This window comes from Dipodomys merriami, unplaced genomic scaffold, assembly GCF_024711535.1.
Source record: "Dipodomys merriami isolate MVZ:Mamm:240054 unplaced genomic scaffold, mDipMer1.0.p SCAF_29, whole genome shotgun sequence".
Taxonomy (NCBI): domain Eukaryota; kingdom Metazoa; phylum Chordata; class Mammalia; order Rodentia; family Heteromyidae; genus Dipodomys; species Dipodomys merriami.
In genome coordinates, this window is record NW_027204381.1 from 4,997,472 (window position 1) to 5,014,536 (window position 17,065).

General features: G+C 45.0%; 1 protein-coding gene across 3 annotated transcripts in view; it reads right to left on the reverse strand.

Moving 5' to 3' along the window:
- The window catches only part of LOC138838848 (fasciculation and elongation protein zeta-1), a 51,016-nt gene extending 46,493 nt beyond the window's left edge, over positions 1–4,523 (reverse strand). The window contains exon 1 of one of the 3 annotated variants that reach the window (XM_070038244.1): positions 4,373–4,523. The gene's annotated coding sequence lies outside the window, so the exon portion shown is untranslated. Of the gene's footprint in view, positions 1–4,328 lie in introns of all 3 variants that reach the window. The other 2 variants (XM_070038245.1, XM_070038242.1) reach the window with 2 other exon arrangements.
- Positions 4,524–17,065: the final 12,542 nt, after the last annotated feature.

Sequence of the window (17,065 nt, forward strand, 5' to 3'; positions counted from 1 at the left end):
AGAAGAAATACCATAGGCTTTCCCATACCACCAAAGGAGTTCATAGCACAAAAGGAGGAGAAAGAAAAGAAAAAGAAGAGGAGGAGGAGGGCACAGAAGAAGATGAGAAGGAAGGAGAGGAAGAAGAGGAGGAAGAGAAAAGAGGGGGAGAAAAAAAGAAGAGGAGGAAATTCATTTGAGAGAACATCAGCACCAAAAAGATGAGCTTTTTTAGGAGGACGAAGAGTTTAAGGTCAGCCTGTGCTACACAGTAAGACCCTCTTAAAAAAAAGAAAAAGAAAAGAAAAGATAAAAGGGAAAGGGGAGGAAGAAAAGAAGGAAGGGAGGGAGAGAGAGGAAGAAGGAATGGAGGGAAGGAGAGCTCTTAAGGTGTTACTGAGAGTAGGGAAAGGTAGCAGAGGGATTTGTTAATTGAGGTAGTACAGAGCCAGGTAAGAGCCTAGACTCAGGATTCCAATCTTGGTTCTACCACTCCTGCCTGGGAGTCTGTGGACAAATTATCTGCTTCCTTGTTCCTCAATGTCCTCACTGTAAAATGGGATTTCAAATATTGCTTACCTTGTAGGTCATTCTGTGAACCCAATGACATCTTTGCAGTGTTAAGTACAATGTGTAGAACTCAGAAAGTGAGCCAGGTGCTGGTGGCTCACGCTTGTAATCCTAGTTACTCAGGAGGCTGAGATCTGAGGATTGTGGTTCAAAGGCAGCCTGGGCAGGAAAGTTCATGAGACTCTTATGTCCAATTATTCACAGAAAAAGCCAGAAGTGACCTTGTGGCTCAAGTGGTAGAGTGCTAGCCTTGAGCAAAAAGAGCTCAAGAGCAGCACCTAGGCCCAGAGTTCAAGCCCCAGGATGGGGTGGGGGGAAGAACTCAGAAAGTGTTTGTCTGATAAATGCCAATTAGGCTAAGAAAATCAGAATAACTTGCACAGATGTATGGTATAAACATGTTCCAAGCAAAAGAAAGGTCATCTCAGCCAGAAGCCAGTGGCTCATGCCTGTAATCCTAGCTACTCAGGAAGTTGAGATCTGAGGATGGTGGTTCAAAGCCAGGCTGGGCAAGAAAGTCTGTGAGACTCTTATCTCCAATAAACCACCAGAAAACTGGAAGTGATGCTGTGGCTCAAGTGGTAGAGCACTAGCTTTGAGCTGAAGAGCCGAGGGACAGTGCCCAAGCCCCCGCGACCAAAGGAAAAAAAAAAAAAAGTAATCTCTGCCATCAGAGACCATGTGTGATATTTTCAAATGCTTATCAAATGAGAGAACTATTACCCCAAAAATTTGGGCATTTTTGGTTGTTTTTATTTTTTACTAAAGCCTTTTTCAATTCATTTGGCTAAAGTTCCTGGGTCACTGGTCCCACTTCCTACTACAGAGAGAGATGAAAGCTAGCCAGCTATTAGCAGATATTTCCATTTGCTTTAAATCTGTGTTCCTCTGTGGGTGTGAGAGTGGAGGGGAATGAGAAGGCATCACTAGCAAGGATGCTGATTCTACACTATTAACGAGTAACAAGGGCCAATTCAGTCGGAATCTAGGGCCGAGGTTGAGTTTTTACTGCATCAAAAGGAAAAGATGCTGAAAGTTCAGGAAGACTGGAGAAAAAAAAAAAAAACAGATGAATTGAAAAGACTAGAAAAGAAGTAAATGCTAAGCTACAGTCCAGAAATGTGGTTATTCAAAACAGCCCATAATATATCCTGATTGGTTTTTGTTCACTCACTATTCAGGAATCAAGAAACACTGTATAAAGAATCAGAGATGAAGTTAAAACTAAAAACCCAAATTACCAAATTTGGGATCTGAAATTACAGGGCACCCAACTGCATTTGTAGAAAGACTGTAGCAGAAGACTGACTTTCTATCATCCTGATTGGCCCTACCATAGCCTCCAGGTGGGGTCTTTAGTTAGGGTTGGCACTTGACTTGAAATAATATCACATAACTCCTTCTTTACCCCAGGATTCTTTTTTGGGGGGAGGTCTCATTAGCTCATGTTCTTTTGCTCTCCTTTTTTCTAGAGTGCCTTCATTTCCTAGGGTGCCTTCATTTTACAACAAAAATACCAAAAATAATCTTCTACTTTTCCATCCTGGCAAGCTTGCTACTGTCCTTATCCTAGCTACTCTCAGAGCCCTTCTACCTTTAGAAGTTAGGAGGAGCCAGGTGCCTGTAGCTCATGCCTGTAATCCTAGCTACTAAGGAGGCTGAGATCTGAGGATCACGGTTCAAAGCCAGCCTGGGCAGGAAAGTCTGTGAGACTCTTTTCTCCAATAAACCACCAGAAAACTGGAAGTGGTATTGTGGCTCAACTGGTAGAGCACTAGCCTTGAGCTGAAGAGTGCAGAGACAGCAACCAGGCCCAGAGTTCAAGCCCCACGACCGACAAAAAAAAAAAAAAATTAGGGCTAACGCTTGCACGATGGCTCATACCTGTAACCTTAGCTACTCAGGAGGCAGAGATCTGAAGATCCAGATTTAAATCCAGCTTGGGCAAAAAAGTCTGTGAGATTCTTATCTCCAATTAACCAAAAAGCTGGAAGTGATGCTGTGATTCAAGTGGTAGAATACTAACCTTAAATGAAAAAACTAAGGGACAATGCCAAGCCCTAATACTGACACACACACTCTTAGGGTAAGTGATGTGTTTCAGTGACAGAACACTTGTTTAGAATGTGTGAGGCCCTAGATTCTATTCCTACCCTCCTGTACCCCACCCCAAACGTTAATGTCAATACAAGAGATAGTCTGTTCACACTTTAAATAAATAAGTAAATAAAAGTAATGTCAGAAAGAATGAATCATGGGAGCTCATCTTTTTCCTTTTTTGGGGGTGGGTGGGGTGTGTGCTGGTAGTGAAGTTTGAGCTGGTGGCCTTGTCACTGTCCCTTAGCTTGCTTTGCTCAAGGCTGATGCTCTGCCCACTTGAGCTTCAGCTCCACTTCCCACTTATTGGGGATAAGAGCATCAATCTTTCCTGCGTGGATTAGCTTTGAACCATGATCATCAGATCTCAGCCTCTTCAATGGCTAGGATTACTGGAGTGAGCCACAAAGCCCCATGTTTTCTTTTCCTCTGTATCATGGAACCCAGGACTATAGTGTGATTCTGTCTTATAATTTATTCCATTCACTTGGGCGCCCATTAGATGGTGTGGTTTGGAAGAGAAAAGAGCTTGACAGAGACCCAGTAGGAAACACAGAAGCCTCTCCCTGCAGCACCATGATGCAGGATCTGCAGCTTGGGACTGCAGCAAACATTATCGGGCCCTGCTTTGCCGCTAGGAGCCCAGTGAATCCCGGGTGGGAGCTGTGGGAATTTCACCATGCTGGGCCTCTGCACCTCCACGCAAGCCCCACTGCGTCTCCCTGGGTCTTCCTACTACTTGCTTCATAGGTCAATCGATGGTATGCTCCTCCTCCATCTCCATCTCCATCCCTAGCACCGGCCCTCCACTCCTTCAGCAAAACCCAGCAGCTTCCCCGGCTGGGACGAAATAGTTTTTCATTGTCATTTCTAAATCGGCAACCCCTTTGTGGTTCTGAGTTCCCCCCCCTTCTTTCCACTCCTGCTTTTGCATTCACCTCCATATCTCATAGGCACCCCCCTTTCCCTCGCCCCCTTCTGCTGGGGCAAAGAAAGGGCTCCTCCAGGCAGCACAATAGCTGGCGCTCCAGGGAAGCCCGGCTAATCCCAGGCAGGCCGCACACACACTCCCACGGCCCCTTTGGGACAAATCAGAGGTGGACAACGGAGGGCATGTGTGTGTCCAGCGGCTGGGGGGGGGACGGAGAAAGGCGAGAGGGGGGCAGCCAGGGCCAATCAAGCCTGCAGTCTCCGGAGCCCTGGGTCCGGAGGAGAACCGGTTCCCAGGGTGCACACTCACACGCACACTCACTCACACACATCCGCACACCACCACCGCGCCGCCGCTCCCGTCCTTCCTCCGACCTGCTCCCGAGCGGACAGACTGCAGCTGCGGCCAGCGGTTCCGACCCCGCCGAAGGCTCGGGCTCGGCCGGGCCGAGGCTCCACGCCCTGGGGAGGGGCCGCGCCGCCGCGGGGTCTCGTTCTTCCGCACAAAGAGGAGTGCGGGCCGGGTTCACAGAACCCGACCAGATAACGGTTCTGGACCCCGCCACCTCCCTTCACACACACTCACACACGTGCACGCGCGCGCGCACACGCACTGGTGCACTCTTGCACGCTCACACATGCACGATCGCCAGGTCTGACATCTGCCCGCGCTCCCCAGGACGAGAAGGGCAGGAAGACCTCGGCACCCCCCCCCCACTGTCCTCCTCCACCCACCCCCACCCGACCCTCACCCGAGCCGCTGTGGGGGTCGGGTCCGCACCGGAGGCGACAGCACCTGTGCGGGTCCTGGCGGACGGAGGCGGATCCCGGGTTCAGCCGGACACCCCCATCCACGGGCCTGGGCGAGCGGGGCCGGAGCGCAGCGGCTGCGGCCAGAGAGCCAGCGAGGAGCGAGCCGCGAGCCGCGAGCCGCGAGCGCTCCCCTCCCTCGCCGTTCCCTCCCCTCCCCTCCCCAGCCCTCCCCGCGGCTCCCGCGGCGCCCCGCTCCGCTCGGCTCCCCGCCTCCGCCCCGCCCCCTGCCCGCGCTCGCGCCCGGGCTCGCGGGGACGCGCCTGCGCTCGGGCACCCGCTCCGCTCGGGCACGCGCAGGGCCTGCCTGGGCGTCCTCCGCCCGGTGAGCCTTCCCTGGGAAAGGGAGCACGTGGGCCGGCCCGTATTCATATTTATGAGTGGTTGCTTCGCCCAGCTTTTGATGCCGGCCCTTCTGCTGCTGCCCTCATGAATATTCATGAGGTCCAAGAGATGCGCGCGCGCGTGCGTGCCCGGCCTACCAACGAGGATGTCTCCCTCGCAGGGCCTGACACTCCAGGATCCCCACAACGTGTAAGCAGATGGTTTGAATGGGTGGGCGGCTTTGCCCAGATGCCCACAGTCACATTCAAAGGAGCTTCGGGTGTTTTTCTGAACTCCCTTTCCATTCCACTAGGGTTGGGTGGGCAAGCCAGGCGCCCACCCCAAAAGACTTTTCAGATTTCAAGCCAAAGGTGAGGAGCTGGGCAGGAATGCTTGTCTTGTTTTGTTTTGTTTTCTTTTCTTTTTTTCTCCCTACCCAAACCTGCAGAATGAGAGCTGGAGGAAGCAGAGACATCTGAGTGAAAGAGTTTCAGGCCCCCCCCCCCCCCGACTTCAGATAGTAAGGGAAAAATTTAAAGACACAAATTCAGGAAGCCCTGGGGCCACGTGCAAGTTCAAGTCTTCTGTTGATGTACTGTGCAGAAGTCTGGGTTTATCCGTCCTATCCGTAGACATCTAATAGATCTAATAATTCTAATAATGCAGACAAAGAAGACAGAAAACAAAGCACAAGACTGGGCATCGTGGCTCATTCCAGTAATCCCTAGAGAGGCTTAGGTAGGATTTCCGTGATCCCAGGGTAGGCCCTGGTAAAACACCTGAGACCCTGTCTGAAAATTAATTAAAGCAAAAAAGCACTGGAGCCTTTGATCAAGACTGCCTGCCCCAAACTGGCGGCTGGTGGCTCACACCTGTAATTCAGGAGGCTGAAATCTGAGGATTACTGTTTGAAGCCAGCCTGGGGAAGGCAAGTCCATGAGACTCTTACTTCCAATTAACTACCAAAAAGCTGGAGGTGGCATTGTGGCTCAAGTGGTCAAATGTCAACTTTGGGTGAAAAAGCTCAAGTACAGTGCTCAGGCCCTAAGTTCAAGCCCCAGTCCCAGCACACACACACACAAATAGAGCCCCTGTTCTGAGTTCAAACCTTAGTACTACCCCCTTCCCCCAAAAGGAAAAGAAGACATAAGAAAATATTCTGGAGTACCCCAATTTTGTCTGATGGCAGAGTACCTCTCGGCCAAGGGAAGATGGTCTTTCCTTGCTCATTTATGCACTCTTTCTGAGGCTATTTTAATCCTTAAGAGGATATGGAGGGGGCTGGGAAGGTGGCTCAGTGGTAGAGCACTTGCCTTGCATGCATGAGGCCTTGGGTTCGATTCCTCAGCACCACATAAGCAAAAAGAAAAAAGCCGGAAGTGGCGCTGTGGCTCAAGTGGTAGAGCGTTAGCCTTGAGCTGAAGAGCTCAGGGACAGTGCCCAGGCCCAGAGTTCAGGCCCCACGACCAGACCCCCCCAAAAAAGAGGATAAGAAGAAACAAGGGAATATTGAGCTATGAAGAAGACTTGGCCATTTTGTCCTTTTGATGGTATTAACCAGAGAATTGCTTCTTTCAGAAAGAAAGGCCAATATGTGGCTAAAAGATCCTACCTGGTTTTGTTACCTTGTGAGTTATCCTTTCCGTGATCCTTTCCTCATCTGCATAATGAGGATTATTAGCCAATCCTGGGGCTGTGCGAGTCAGGGAATTAGTATATGTAAAGTACTTAATATGCACTAGTGTTTAGGCTAATTCTCTTCCTTAGCCCTTAGCAGAAGCTAACCAGGACAAGAGATGATTTCTCCTCTTGATCTTCAGAGATCTTGAGGAATCAGTTTGAGAGAAGACTGCGAGGATGTATTGCATATGATAAATAACTTGGTCTGTGAGAAAACTCCCATTCAAAGCTTAGTGTTCTGATGACCTTGTACAGGTCACTCTCTCTGGGCATGTTGTCTTGTGTATACAAGAACTCCACAAGGAGTTCTGTAGATTAAATAATATAATACATGCAAAACTGTTTAGAACAAGTGTCCAGTCTCAAAATAAACAAATTATAAGTTATAAATAAAAAGGCCAGTGCTTCTATTCTAATAGGCTTGAATACTATTGTCTTGGTTAAGAGAGAATACGTACAAAGAAAAAGTGCACATATTTTAAATGTTAAGTGCACCTGCACACCCAGAGACCTCCGCAAGGAAGAATGGAAGAGGGCTGGGAAGATGGCTCAGTAGTAGAGTGCTTGCCTTGCATGCATGAGGCCCTGGGTTCAATTCCTCAACACCACATAAGCAGAAAAAGCCAGAAGTGGCACTATGGCTCAAGTGGTAGAGCACTAGCCTTGAGCTGAAGAGCTGAGGGACAGTGCCCAGGCCCAGAGTTCAGGCCCCATGACCTACAAAAAAACGAAGGAAGGCAGGGAGGGCGACAGGGAGGGAGGGAGTTGGGGAGTGAGTGACTCAAATGGAGTTGGGGAGTGACTCAAATGGTAGAGCACCTCCCTAGCAAGCACAAAGCCTCGAGTTCAAATGCTAGTGCTGAAAAAATTAAAAATGAAGAGAAGGAAAGAGGGAGAGAAGAGTAAAGAGAGGAGGAAAGAAAGAATGTATCATCTACAGAGAAGCTAATTATTTGAAACAATGGTTTAAATATTGAAACAGACAATAGTAGGCATTCAAAAAATGTCAAGTGAGGGCTGGGAAGGTGGCTCAGTGGTAGAGCGCTTGCCTTGCATGCATGAGGCCCTGGGTTCGATTCCTCAGCACCACATAAGCAAAAAGAAAAAAGCCGGAAGTGGCGCTGTGGCTCAAGTGGTAGAGCGCTAGCCTTGAGCTGAAGAGCTAAGGGACAGCGCCCAGGCCCAGAGTTCAGGCCCCACGACCGCCCGCCCCCCCCCAAAAAAAGAGTCAAGTGAATGATACAAGACCTACAAAAGGAAAGTTAGACAGTGGCTCTGAATGGCCAGGTTTAAACCTTGACTCTATAGGTAGTTCGCTATTTTTCTGAATCTCTCAAATATTTTCTATTTGTAGGGTTTTTGTAAAGGTTAAATCCTTTGAGAGTTCTTAATATCCAATTACTGCTTAATAATAAACCAAGATGTTGTTAAGAAAAGCTGAGGCTTACAACAAAACAAGAAAGAGAAGAAAGGAAAGAGAAAGAGAAGGAGAGAAGAAGGAAGGGAGGGAAGGAAGGAAGAAAAAGAAGAGAAAGGAAAGAAGGGAAAGTGACTGGGCATAAGTACAAGAATAAACAATAGATTCTGGAATCATACTAATAATTCTAGAGGGTGATGCTAATGAATCTTGGTTTGCTCTGTGAAAGAATCAAATGAGAACATAGATAATATGTCTGACCACCAACTTGATGCAAAAATCAATGTCCCTCCTAGATGCTGCTGCACTACTTACACTACTTACATACCTGCAATGACATGGCTTCACAGTACTGTCTCAAAAAATGGTTTTTCAAATCTGGAAATTGTGGGGGGAGGGGGAGTCCTGAAGCTTTAACTCAGGGCTTGAGTGCTATTCCTGACCTATTTTGCTCAAGGCTAGTACTCTATGACTTGAGCCACAACTCTACTTCTGACATTGTTGGTGCTTAATTGGAGATAAGATTCTCAAGGACTTTTCTTCATGGGCTGGCTTCCAGAAGCCATCCTCAGATATCAGCCTCCTAAATAGCCAGAATTACAAGTGTGATCTACCAGCACCAGACTGGAAATGGATTTTTAAGATGAGAGATTCAATGATCGCAGCATATCTATGGTGAACGTTATATTTGACTTTCCTTAGAAGGATCCTTTTTGAGGAAGCTAGTTTTCCATGACCTTTTGGAAATGAGCCATGAAGTCTTTACTGAAAGCCTACATGAATCACAGCCAAGAAAATAAAAATGAGCTCATACTTGCTAACATTGTCAGATTATTTGATTTTTCTATCTCTGGTTTGATTCTAACATCTAATTTGGGTCTATATTCATTGCCATCCTTAATCTCCCATGTTGATTAAATTCCCTGATTTGCTGTCACAAGGGAAATGGAATATTCCCCAAGATTCAAAATCTATTTATAGCCTGCTAGCCAGCAGGTAATTTCTCCCTATCACAAAGCACACATATACCAGAAACAAGACCATTTAACTTTCAAAAAGAATAGGCAATAATATAAAAATTGAGAACACATTGGTCCCAGAAAAATGACAAATATCAGAATACTCACCCTGTTTCCTGATTAAGAAAACAAAATACACAAACTAGTTGGCAAGTAAAGTAAAAGAATGAGATTTCCTAATGAACTGAAAATCCCCAAAGTGCAAATGCAATAAAAAAAATTTCTATACAGAAAGACAATTAGAAATTTCAAGGAAGGAAAGCCACAGAAAGACAAAGAATGAAAAGGAGGAAGGAAGGGAGGGAAAGGAGGAAGGAAAGGAGGGAAAGAAGGAAAGAAGAAGGAAGAGGAATGGAGAGAAGGAGAAAGGGTGGAAACAAGGGAGAAAATGAGGGAAGGAAGAAACAAGGGAAGGAAGGAATAAAGGAGAATCACAAATTGGAAAGAAGGAAGGGGGCTGGGAAGGTAGCTCAGTGGTAGAGTGCTTGCCTTGCATGCATGAGGCCCTGGGTTCAATTCCTCAGCACCAAATACGCAGAAAAAGCCAGAAGTGGTGCTATGGCTCAAGTGGTAGAGCGCTAGCCTTGAGCTGAAGAGCTGAGGGACAGTGTCCAGGCCCAAGAGGAAGGAATGATGAAGGGAGGAAATGAAGGGAGGAAGGGAAGGAGAAAAAGAGGGAGAGTAGGGAAGGAAGGAGAGAAGCAAGAATGGAGAACCATACATTTTAACAGGAAATGGGAAATGAGTTTTCTATTGTGTGGGAAACTTTCAGATCTAGACTGGTCAAACAAGAAAAATCAATCTTCCATTCTTGTGACCAGGGAATAGTTAATTAGGGCAGGTAGGCCCTGATTGTTGTCTCATTATCCATAGGGAGACTAGACAACAATGCTATCAGATGGGGGGGTTGTTCAGGAGATGGTTCAGGTTGCATTTGGATCCTTCTCAAGACCTTCAGTTCAAGCAGGGACTTCATTACATAAACTCCCACTCCCCTCAGTCTCAAATCTCTATGTGTGCTATCCTCAGCTTCCCCAGGTACTAGAAAAGGTGATGATTCAGAAAATAACTTGAAGAAAGGAAAATGCTAAAGAACACTGTCATTTCACTGAACCAGTCAAGCTAAATAATGATCAATCCAAAACCAACAGCCTCTCTGAGCCCAGAATGCTTTGCAAATGCTGCCTCAGGCCACAGCTGTCCCCTCTAAAGGCTTCAATTCTGAAATACGACAGCATTTTCATCCATGTGAAAATGATGAGCAAACAATATACACTTACCAAAGTCCCAATTTCAGTAACTCAGGAAGTCATTTTAGCGAGGGTTTGAACGGCCAACTTCTTCAGGACGTCATATTCTACAAAGTGAGAACTTCCTAACACTGAACTCCAAAGAGTTCTGAAAGAGGCGTGCTGGGTGGGTGATGAGTAAGGTTCCTAAGCCTTTTCTTACCTCCATTGTACACTTTCATGTAAAATCCACTTTTTGCAAGAATCCTGTTAAGTCAGTTTATTGACAACCCCTCAATCCTTAATATCTGGTCAACTATGATAAGTAATCAAGGTTCTTTTTTTTTTTTTTTTTTTGGTCTAGTCATGGGGCCTGAACTCTGGGCCTGGGCGCTGTTCCTCAGCTCTTCAGCCCAAGGCTAGCACTCTACCACTTGAGCCACAGCGCCACTTCCGGCTTTTTTTCTTTTTGCTTATGTGGTGCTAAGGAATCGAACCCAGGGCCTCATGCATGCAAGGCAAGCGCTCTACCACTGAGCCACCTTCCCAGCCCCATAATCAAGGTTCTTATCCTCTACTATGCCTCAGTTGGTGTCAGAGCACCCTGGGTTGTCTTCAGCAAGAATCCTGTTAGCACTCTGAGATCTGTAGCTAATGTCTATAATACTAGCTACTCAGGAGGCTGAGATCGAAGGATTGAGGTTCAAAAGCCATCCCAGACAGAAAAATCTGAGCAACTCTTGTCTCTCAATTTAACCTCCAAAAAGGTGTTGGCTCATGTGGTAGAGTACTAGCCTTGAACAAAAAGATGCTAAGGTACAGTGCTCAGACCTTGAGTTCAAGCTTCAACACACACACACACACACACACACACACACACACACACACACACACACACATCCTCCTTTAGGTCAATTTATTCAGAATCCCCTTACTCCTAATGTTTCTTCGCAATAGCTTCCCATCCACGAGCTCTACCCTGATCATCAGCTACAAATTCTAAACATTTGTAATGCTGTATTTGGGGTAGATCTTTAATCTCTTTCCCCCACCACAAAGTCTAATTGCAATTGTCCACTTATTATAATGGTTCCAAATAAACTCTGCCCTTACTATGCTTTATAAATAGCATTCAATAATATTTTCTTAGATAATTCCCTTAAAAATGATATCCTACCAATTTCATGACATGGTATGATGCTGGCACCTGGGTTGTGGAGACTTATAAGAGGAAAAAACTCACTGTTGGCTATTGATCAAATGTCTGGGTGTGAGAAGTTGATGTGACACAGTACTGACTGCTGTCTTAGAAACACACAAAGCAGCCGGGCATGAGATGAATAAGAAACTAGAAGCATTGAAAAGCTTGGCAATCTAAGATCATTCAAAATCTACATATTCAAATAAATTCAGATTCTTTTCAGTTTAAGACTGTGTTCATTAGTAAGCTCTGTTGGTAGAATTGGTATCAATGGGGGGGGGGTTGGGGGAAGAGGGGGAAAGGGTCAATAGGATGAATATGGTCACAGTCGCTTATTTGCATGTATGAGCCATTGTCTATCCTCTTACTTTCTTCCTTCCACACTCCATTATCTTACTTTTTTTTTTTTTTTTTTTTTTGGTCAGTCATGGGGCTTTTGTCAGTCTGGGTGCTGTCCCTGAGCTCTTTGCTCAAGGCTAGTACTCTAACACTTTGAGCCACAGCACCACTTCTGGTATTCCGGTGGTTAATTGGAGAAAAGAGTCTCAGGGACTTTCCTGCCAGGGCTGGCTTGTACCTACAATCCTCAGATCTCAACCTCCTGAGTAGCTAGGATTACAGGAGTGAGCCACCAGCGCCAGAAACTTTAAGAACTTTTTAAAGCCAGGAGTGATTGGTATATGCTTGTAATCCTAGTTTATAGGGAGGTACAGGAAGGAGAATCTGAGTTCAGTGCTGGCCTGGGTAAAGTTAGTAGGACTCTGTCTCAAAAAAAAATAAATAAATAAAAGGGTTGAGGGTATGGTTCAAATGTCAGAATATCTGTCTAGAATACACATGCGAAGACTCATATACACATGCACAAGAAAGAAAAAGGAGAAGATTTTCTTTAATGGGAAGAGAATTTTACACTACCATACCTGGATATTACATTATACTGACCAGCTACTCCAAGGAGAGAGGAAGAAGGAGGGTTGTGGGAATAAAGGAAAGTATGGTTAGTAGGAAATTTAAATTTCTTCTATTTACCAGGTTTACCATTTCATAAGTCTTGATCAAGGGCTAGGAAGGTGGCTCAGTGGTAGAGCGCTTGCCTTGCATGCATGAGGCCCTGGGTTTGATTCCTCAGCACCACATAAGCAAAAAGAAAAAAGCTGGGAGTGGCGCTGTGGCTCAAGTGGTAGAGTGCTAGCCTTGAGCTGAAGAGCTAAGGGACAGCACCCAGGCCCAGAGTTCAGACTCCACTACCGGACCCCCCTCCCCTGAAAACAAAAAGACTTGATCAATACATGTACACAAAAATCCATACTTAAATGTTCATAGCAACTTTATTTAGAATATTAGACATTTTTTAAAGGTAATCAGACACCAATGGTCCATGCCTGTAATCCTAGCTACCTAGGAGGCTAAGATATGGTTTGAAGCTACTTCTGGCAAACAAATGCAAGTGACTCATTTCTTCCAATTAACCAGCAAAAAGCTGGAAGTAGAGATGTAATTTGGCCCTGAGTTCAAGCCCTAGTACCAGTTCAAAAAAATAAATAAATAAAGTGGAAAGAATCCTGCTAATTGAAAGAAGCCAGACACAGAAAGACACATATGATTCTATTTATATAAAATGTCCAGAATAGGCCAAACTATAAATGCAGAAAGTAGATGAGTGGTTGCCAAGAGCTAAGGCAAGTGACTGCTAATGTATGTGTATTCCTTAGTGTTTTTGGAGGATACTGTAAGAGTACTAAAATTAGAGAGTGGTAGATGGTAAAAATATCTATACAACCATAAGATTATACTAAAAGCCACTGGATTTTACACTTTGAAAGCCAGAGCCGTGGCTTGAGTGGTAATGTCCTTGCCTAGCAGGCCCTGAGTTCAAACTTCAGCACCCCCATCCCAAAAGGGTGAATTGTATAGTATATGATCATATTGTGGATACAGATGCTATTTTGGCCAGGTGTGAGGGCACAATTCTGCCATCCCAGCATTCGAGAGGATGAAGCAGGAGCTCTTGAGTTCAAAGCCAGTATAGTGTAAGGTCAAATCCTGTCTCAAAAAAAAGCACCATTTGGGCTAGGAGGGTGGCTCAGTGGTAGAACGCTTGCCTTGCATGCCTGAGGCCCTGGGTTCAATTCCCCAGCACCACATAAGCAAAAAGAAAAAAGCTGGAACTGGTGCTGTGGCTCAAGTGGTAGAGTGCTAGCCTTGAACTGAAGAGCTGAGGGACAGCGCCCAGGCCCAGAGTTCAGGCCCCATGACCGGATCCCCCCCCCCAAAAAAAGCACCATTTTTAAAATGTCAGTGTAGGCTACTAGGTAGGGGTGGCTTACACCTATAATCCTAGCTATTCAAAAGGCTGAGCTCTGAGGACCACAGTTTGAATGAAACTAGACCAGGAAGAAAAGTCTGTGAGGCTTTTATCTTCAATTAACCAGCAAAATGTCAAACTAGAAGTGTGGCTCGAGAGGTTAAGTGACAGCTGTGACCAGAAAAAAGCTGAGCAAGAGAGAGCCAGCCCCTGAGTACAAGCCCAGCCCTAGTAGTAGCAATAAGTAAATAAATAAGAACACAACTGAAAAACCAAAAGGTGTTACTATATAACTACTTAAATGGAGCTTTCCAAAAGACATCTCCCTCCAAATTAAAGAGAATGACTCATTATATGCTTACTGTGAAAAGAATTTTACCTAATATAACTGTTTTTGTTTTGTTTTTTTTAATGTTTTTTTCTCAGGGTTTACAGCAAAAGGGATAGTGATTAAGGCTTCTATAGGAAAGGCTGGAGCATTCTAATCTGAAACCAGCAGATCAAGCTCTTTTTCTGGACAGAGTTCCTTGAAGTGGTGCCTTTGTGCCTTTGTTCAATCTGTGCCAATCTTCTATCAATCAGGAAATTTCCTTGTGGAAAAGTAAAGGCTCTGTGTATGGGGAGGCCCTGCTTTAGTCACACCAAGTTAGTTAAAGTAAGATTTCTTTCTAATCTGCTATGGATTAAATGTTCACCATTTAAAGTAATCTTTATATCATGCTGGTGGGTTCTTGGTCCCATTATTTCTTTGTGATTTTTCAGCCTTTGTGTGTGTGTGTGTGTGTGTGTGTGTGTGTGTGTGTGTGTGTTTATGTGTGCCAGTCCTGGGGCTTGAACTCAGGGCCTGAATACTGTCCCTGAGTTTCTTTTTGCTCAAGGCTAGCACTCTACCACTTGAGCCACAGCCCCACTTTTGGCTTTTTCTGTTTATGTGGTACTGAGGAATCGAACCCAGGGTTTCATGCATGCACTCTACCACTAAGCCACATTTCTAGCCAGCCTCAGCCATTCTTTTTTTTTTTTTTTTTTGTCAGTCATGGGGCTTGAACTCTGGGCTTGGGTACTGTCCCTGTGCTCTTCAGCTCAAGGTGTGCGCTCTGCGGCTTGAGCCACAGCGCCACTTCCGGTTTTCAGTAGTTTATTGGAGATAAGAGTCTCAAAGACTTACCCGCCCGGGCTGGCTTTGATCCGTGATCCTCAGATATCAGCCTCCTGAGTAGCTAGGATTACAGGAGTGAGCCACCGGCGCCTGGCCTCAGCCATTCTTAAACTTATTGCAAAGATTTATTTCTTGTTCTAAGTGCAAGAAATTCTAATTGGAAATTTCCTCATTGCTAGACATCTCTTTAAAAAGGTGCCTTTTATTTGTCAACAAAAGTATGAAATACAAGGTGTATTTCATCTCAGGATGATAAAAGTTATGAAAATATAATATCATGATTCCAGCACTTCAGGGTGAGCTCCTAGTGGAGATCTTTCACGTTATTTTTTAGCCCTAAACCTTTCCTAGTGCTGCTGAGCTGAAATACAAACAAACAAAATCCAAAACCAAAACCAAAAACCCTTGATCCTTTTAGTCTCGGTGCTTAGATGGACTTTTAGCCCTGCTCCAACGTCCTCTTGGACTGGGTTAAGGAGGAGTTTTTAAGTCTTGCAGGACTTGTCCCTTGTGTCAGCCAAGGAGCTAAAGGTCCAGCTGGCTGCCTTTTCTCCTCCTCTTTCTCCCAGCAGGATGAAAAACTACATCACCTCTTTTCCCTAGGAATACAACACTTCCCACTGCTCTCCTCCCCTCCGCTCCCTTCCCCTCCCCCCTGCCTTTCTCAGGGCTGCCACAGTTGCCATGCCAATAAGGTTCCCATGGTTACTAGGCAGAGCCCTGCATTCCCATAGGCAGCTCCCATCTAGCCAAAGAGAAGGGAGACCATTATTACTCCTAGGGTATAGAAAATACATTAGAAAGACAGAAGGGATCTCAGTCGAGAAGCTGTTGGGGGAAGAATCTAGTTTAGCTCTGAAGTCTCCAGGCTGAACCTTGGATCAAATCTTGCTGTCTCTACTGGAGTCTTCTTTTCCCTAAACCTAGAGAATGAGGCGCCTGGCACTGGTTCAAGTACATTGTTTTGCCTAGTGTGGGGTCCAAATAGACACCACATTGTGAGGGTCCTGTTAATATGTAAATAACTAATATATTTGGGCTCTTTGTCTCACAAGGACATTGACAAAATGCAAAGCATGCGCTGCCTGTCTTCAGCTGATTGTCTTGATAGAAAATCTGCTTTTCACCTGGTATTCTGTGGTATTCCTCCCTACCCTGACTACCTTTGACTTTTTGCCACTTTTTGTGTTTTTTTCCTACCTCCCAAAGTTTGTTTTACTAAAATATAAGTAATTTCAATGTAAAAATAAAAATAAGAAAAAAATCACAGTTCTAAAATCCAAACATTTATTTCTTTAAAAAAACAGTTTTTACATTTTCTTTTATTTTTCATGGACAATAATTATACATATTTGCACAGTACAGCATGATAGAAGTACATATGCAATAATCAAATCCAGTAATTAGCTTTTCCACCTCTTTCAACATTTATTGTTTCTTTGTGCTGGGAATCTTCAAACTCCTCTCTTCTAGTACGTCATAAAATATAGGGGCTAGCAAATATTACCTAAAAGTCACTGTAGCCAATCACTCCCAGTACTTGAGTCCAGCAAAAGAATTCAAGCAATACATGGATGGAGTGAAAGTGATAGGAAAATTAATGAGGAAAGTACTGAAAATTTGCCATCTTTGACAATGATTTTTACCCCAGCACAAGTTTGTATTGAAATGTAAAGGGCTTGGAGTTTAAGCTCTTCCCTGGGACTAGCCCTGGGGGCAGAGTTTCTGTTTCCTGGGGTATGGGGGAGGGTGTATTTACTCAATTACTTTAGACCTCTAAGGCAGGCGTTTAGTGACCTAGGTTATAAGATCTGTTCTTTCAGAAACTATTCTTTGATCCTCCTTAAACTAGAATAATGAAGCCTATAGTAATCTTCAAAGTGGATAGAGTATTGGCTGGAGGGATGGTTCAAAGGTAGAGTACCACCTTAGAGTGGGTAGAGTATTCAAAAAGAAAAAAAAAAACTTTACCATTCCACAGCCTTGCTGGGCCAACAAGGCTAGTTAAAAAACTTAATTACAAAAAAAAAGCTTCCCGGGCGCTGGTGACTCCTGCCTGTAATCCTAGCTACTCAGGAGGCTGAGATCTGAGGATTGTGGTTCAAAGCCAGCCCTGGCAGGAAAGTCAGTGAGACTCTTTATCTCCAATAAACCACTCAGAAAACTGGAAGTGGTGCTGTGGCTCAAGTAGTAGAATGCTAGCCTTGAGCGGAAGAACTGAGGGACAGTACCCAGGCCCAGAGTTCAGGCCTCATGACCAACCAAAAAAAAAAAAAAAAAAAAAAAGCAGCTTAATTACAATATTCTCTCGGAGGTCTTATAATCAATTCCATCTTTTATTTTTA